Consider the following 6208-nt stretch of genomic DNA (forward strand, 5'->3'; position numbering starts at 1 on the left):
ACAAAGAGAATAGGTAACAACCTTGTCCAACACCCCTTCCATTGCTGCTTCCTTCTGACTTTGAATTTCCAATCTTATTCTTACTTTGTACTGAAAATATAGCTTATGTATCAGCCATCTCTTCTTCCAATTTACTCCTTCCTCTTCAAAACATCCACCAGCTTGTTCCACTGCACTCTGTCAGAAGGATGTATATGATTTCCCCACCCCCACCACAACCCCCAGCCTTACTCAAACCCACACCCACACCCCCACCCCAACCACTCCATGTACACAGACATCAAGACATCCCTCTGCTCACTACCCCAAATCGCTAGACACTCACACACCCTCCCACCCATCCACTCACCCACTCCCTCACCCACCCAGCTACACACCCACCCCCGACTGCAGCTAAAAGGATGAAAAATATATGCAGTTTAAAAAACACAAGTGGTGATTTTCTTCCATGAAAAAGTACTGGAGCACTACACTTTCACTTAACAGCTGAAGGACCTGCACTGGATGAGCAGTATTGTGGAAGGAGATAATATGATCCATAAACGATGAGGAGTGTGGGTAAAGAGATAGGGGTCTGTTAGGTGAGGAAATTGTGGAGATGATAGGTGGGAGGTGAAGTGGATAGTAGGAATACAGATGGTGGGAAGAAATAGAGTGAGGAGGAATACAGTGTATGGGGAAGATAGTGGTTAAAGGGAAAAGGAAAGGGGTGAATGGAGAGGGAAAGGGAGAAAATCCTGATGTGGAGCAGGACAGGTGGGGAACGATTAAAGTTGGTAGGAAGGATAAATATCGGGGCAGGTCACATTGGTGGGGAGAGGGAGTAGCTTAAAGTTGCGTTGATAAAGGGTATGGAGCATGTGTAGGTGTAGGAATGGAGGGAAGTGTTTGTGACAGTATGTCAGGATTGGTGATCAGAGGTGAGACAATGGGGGCGACTGACATAAAGTATGTACAGTATAAGTTCCATGACATGACGGAAAATTCTACCAGCTGTAGTCGGCTAGGCTACAGCCCTGCGTATGGGGTGACGCTGTCGGCCGCCACCGACCACTGACTGCAGGCTGTCTGCGCTTGCGTTGAATCGTGTCATTCATATAACTGTAGTTTGTTTGTGGAAAAACAAAGCTTTCCTCTTGTGCTGAGAGAGCGCGCTAGAGACTGTTAGCTGTATATTACAAATGCTAGACGGCGATTGTAGTTCAGTTTTTGGTCTTGAAATGTGGTATACAGTCGTGATACTGACCACTGTTCTCGTAGAAAATATGATTACGATTCGACTTTCAAGTATGTATTTGTGTGTTTTCTACTCAACTGCTATTTCTGCATGTCTGATACGTATAAGTTCGCGTGTTTTACAGCTCTGTGGTGTTGGTAACGTTACTGTCGGTAAATAACCACCGTCCATTCTGCACACAATTTATTATGATGATGAATTTTAGAAACATAGTACCTTAACAAGTTATTATTGTGATTTGATAGAAATTGCACAAGTGTCCGCAGTACTGCTCGGAATTGGCGCTTCTGTACTCCATTTCTCATTATTCCAGTTAGGTTTTGGAATTAGTAGTATGCGTATGGTTTCAATTTCTGCTCGGAGCTGAAATTGATAGACTCTTATGTCTTAGGATACACATAGACCGCAGTGGATGACAGTCCTACTCTGCTCAACCTTCTGAGATCGTCAATCGTGCGCTGTGGCAGAATTTTCGACTGCAGAAAGTGATCTCTCCCTGAAAAGTATTTGATTGAATAAAAATCAAGTGTTGCTATGGAAGCTTGGACTTCAACTTAGGGAATAAAAATAGACGAGAGGCATGTCTGGAAGATACGTTCCTCCCCATGTTTGTTTAAATAAAGATGTATGTGGAGAGATTCAAATTTAGAGCTAGAGATGCAGTGACCGTACACCTGTGAGCGAACAGTAGCTGGGGAAAACATGTTAAGTAGTTCAGCAGACAGGCTGGGAGCTACATGAACATCATTTGTCTCTCTCGTTATAGTGCCAGTGATCCAGAACTCAGATTCTGACGACATAGAGCCTGTCCCTGTATGTGCTGGCCGCCATTTTCGATCATCATTTGTATGCCACATAACCCATCTCGGATTCCGACACAGTATCTCAAGTCTGGGCCAGTATACCAGAATTCCTTACTGCTATAAATACCTCGACAGGTCTGAGATGGATTGTGACGCCAAAGCGATGCACTAGTAAGGCCTGGACGCCATGTTCATCGCCATCTTGTATTCCAGGTCAGCCCTCTTGCATGCTGCTATTGTAGTTAAGCTGGTGCTCATATTCCAAGTCTTGGATTGTTTCATCTTAAAGCCATGGACAGTATTCCAAGTCAGTTAGTATGACTATATATCATCTTGTATTTTCCGCCAATTCATACTTAGGACAATAACAACCCTCCCGCTATAGGAAACACACTGTTTTTTGAATTTTCCCCAAGTAATTTAATGTACCACCAAACTTGTGAATTCTCACCGTTTTATACATAAGAAATTGGCCTTTGTCAGACGGGTGTGGGTGAACTTGCAGATGGTGGCGGTGGTGGTGGTGGTGGTGGTGGTGGCGGCAGTGGTGGTAGTGATGGTGGTGGAGGTACAGGTGGGGGAATAGATATGGTGTAGTCAGGACTTTGGTGGTGCAGAGGCTGGGGGTCAATATGTGTGGGGGCGTGTTGGGTGTAGTCAGTTTAGGGGGCAGTGGTGAGGGTAAGTATGGGGATGGGTGTGGGTGTGTGAGTTGGTGTGGAGGTGGGGAAATCCCATTACATCATCGATGATGTCATTGACAGTGTCATGAATGACACAGGCTGTCTGTGAACTCTTCTTACATACAAACTTTTTCCAAATCAATAAAAAAAAGCGTAAATTTCTCTGTCTTTCATAATATCTTTTCTCCTATGATTCTTGATTTATTCATTTTCCTCTTCTAAATTCGAAGTGTTTCTCCGTAATACATCCATCCATACAGCCTTCTAGTCAGCACTTTCACTATTATTTCAGGAGCATGACAAATCAGGCTGACGGGCTAATGCTCCTCAAATTGTCTTGTATTTCTTATTTTGTGAGTTGGTATCATTATCATTGCAAGACAGTTGCCAGGCCATTCCCCTTTATTGTCTATCTCATTAGAGACATGGAGTATTTCCTTCCTTTACATATTTCCGAAACTCTTGAACATTCCCGCTGGGAAGTAATCGATTCCAGATGCACTCTGATTCTTCATCTCCTTCAGCGTCTTTTCTACTTTGGCTTCCAAGATGCTGCACCCCTTTCCATCTTCCGTGACATATTCCTCTTCAAACTTGATTTCACTTTATATTTGCTCCACCTTAAATGGACATTCTATATATTTTTGCCATCTGCTCGAAACCTCCTATCGTTCTTCAGCTAATGTAACGTCTGCTCTTTTTATTTCCATGTTAGTCTTCTTTCTTTCACGTTCTCTCCATTTTCTCTACTTCTTAACATTTCTTTTCCACCCGGTTTTCCCTTGCTTTTTCTGTTTCTCTTCTTGTATTCAGTTGCTCGTATTTCTGTTTACCTTCTTTATTTTCCAACGGTACCGACCGGCTGCCGTGTCATCCTCTCAGCCAAGGGGCGTCACTGGATGCAGATGCATGTGGTCAGCAAATGACTCTCCCGGCCGTTGTCAGTTTTTGTGACCGGAGCCGCTGCTTCTCACTCAGATAGCTCCTCAGTTTTGCTCACAAGGGCTGAGTGAACCCCGTTTGCCAACAGCGCTCGGCAGAGCGGACGGTCACCCATCCAAGTGCTAGCCCAGCCCGACAGCGCTTAACTTCGGTGATCTGACGGGAACCGGTGGTACCACTACGGCAAGGCCGTTGGAATTTGTCATTTACACATTCTTCATTTCTAGCTGCTTACCATTTTTCATAAACCTGTATTCCAAATTTGAAGGTTTACCCACCTCCTTGAGTATCTCCATTCTTAATTTTTGTTTTCTTTTAACTCTCAACACATTCTTCAGTTTCACTTGTATTTCTTCCAATATGCGGTTTTTGGCTGAATTTATGTCTGCTCCTTCGTAAGCTTTGGCATTCTTCAGACAGCTACAGGTCCTAAACCTTTTCTGCATCAGGATGCAATCCAAGTGATACATTTCTCTGTTCATTTACAATCCACGTGTAAAGCCTTTTTTCAAAAAATGTGTTATCCATTACTAGCGAGTTTTCCTTGCAGAAGACACTTAGCCATTCCACTCTTCCATTTCGTACCCCCAATCCGAAGTTTCATATTGTTGTCTTCGTCTCTTCCTTCATCCACCACTGCATTCCAATTCCCCATCATCATAATGCAGGCATTTCGGTTTTCTTTCTCGAGAAGCTGTTGATTTTTTTTACAGTATTTTATCTCCTCATGTCTATGCTGGCTGGTCGGCATGTATACCTGTATTAATACATCTTTCGAACTACCCTACAGTCGTATCATCATCAATCTTCCATCAATATATTGCGCTTCATTACTTTATTTCTCGGTTTCCGTCTTATCAGTATTCTTAACTCCGTTTTCACTATTTTTAATTTCCCCTGGGCAGAAAAGCTTATAATCTCCACTTTTTACCTGCCCGTCCTCTGCCGGCCATGGTGGCCGAGCGGTTCTAGGCGCTTCAGTCCGGAACTGCGCGACTGCTACTGTCACAGGTTCGAATCCTGCTTCGGGCATGGATGTGTGTGATGTCTTTAGGTTAGTTAGGTTTAAGTAGTTCTGAGTTCTAGGGGACTGAGTCGAACAGACACTGCACCTACGTGGGTCAACACACAACGGGCAACATTTGGTCTCGCATTAATTTGTTGAAAGACAACTGCACAGACATGATTTTTCATGACAACTGTTGCCCAACTTACCGGCTACGAGAACCAGAGACCATCGTGGTGCGCACCCAATGACATCTTATTCCACATGCCAGATGGTGGTGTACCCATGTGAAAACGACGAATTAAATCCGAGAAAGTTAGTTCTCAGAGCCGCGACACATAGACAGGACTATCGTGATGTACGCAGAAGCAGAACAGGTCCCAATAGCCAACTCAGTGCCAATGCTGTGTCCACCATAGGTGCAGCCCTTTACCGCAATGTATATAGGGTGTTTGTTTTGATTCGGAACAGCTAAATGTCTCGAGTTAATATTTTCAATGGGGATACCTGTCTGTGCTAAAATTTTCTATGAATATAGACGGGTGTGGCAAGTGAAAATTTGAACCAAGGGCGGGAATCGAACCCAGGTTTGATGATTACCAGGGGCCGGGTGTTAACCACTAAGCCATCTTAGCACAGCGGTTCATACAACTGCACTGATTACCCTGGCACTCTTGCCTCCTACATCCAAATTCTCAGTGGTTTAGTCTACATACATAAAATAATATCCGTATTGGACCATTAAAGTTTCTGAAATTGTGTCATTTCGTGAGCTAAAACTGGCCACTCTCTAACCCCCCCTTATGGTGGGGTCAGCTTTTTATTTTCAAATGGTAACGCCCATTTTTACTGCAGATTTGGATTCTACGCCAAAAAATAGGTAGGGGCTATCTGAAGCTAGTTTTTCTATTCATGGTGTATGGCACCGTAACTGACGCGAGAATTACAGCCATTGGAAGAAAAAAAAAACACTAACATCAGTCAATCTGATGGTGATATCCGAAATGGTTCGCCAAATAAAACATCCTGATGGTGTGCGGACTCACTGAAATCAATCCCAAAGGGAACAAGAAACGTTGCTTTAAATCTTGCTTATTTGCCAGATTTTAATAGGTCTAATGGTAAAAGTCTTACTGTACAATCAAATTTGCAACACTGAATTACGTTTTTGACAGTAACACCAGCTGTGTAGAAAAAACGTTTTTTTTTTTTTTTGTCGTAAGTGCAAAGTAGATACAAATCAGTTGGTTCTTAATTGCAGGAACAAGAAAAAACGGATTTTGTTGAGTGCATGTCTTCTAGTACGGTTAAAAAATAATGTCTTTGGTAAATTCTAAGCAGAATCAGAATCTACGAAATGGGGGGGTGGGGGGGAGGGTCCCACTGGAGAATAAGAATTTTCTACCGCTTGGGTTGGGTTGGCCAGGTTAGGGTAGGGACAACGTAAATATAGAGAGATATCTTCCTTCAGCATACAGACTTTTCAACTTGGAACTTTTTTTCATACGACGCATATTTTTCGAGATTTTAAGTGGAT

General features: G+C 43.2%; 1 pseudogene; it reads right to left on the minus strand.

Annotated features, from left to right (window-relative positions):
* Positions 1-3744: 3744 nt before the first annotated feature.
* Positions 3745-3862, minus strand: LOC126429549 (5S ribosomal RNA; annotated as a pseudogene).
* Positions 3863-6208: the final 2346 nt, after the last annotated feature.

This window comes from Schistocerca serialis, chromosome 1 (assembly GCF_023864345.2).
Source record: "Schistocerca serialis cubense isolate TAMUIC-IGC-003099 chromosome 1, iqSchSeri2.2, whole genome shotgun sequence".
Lineage (NCBI taxonomy): Eukaryota > Metazoa > Arthropoda > Insecta > Orthoptera > Acrididae > Schistocerca > Schistocerca serialis.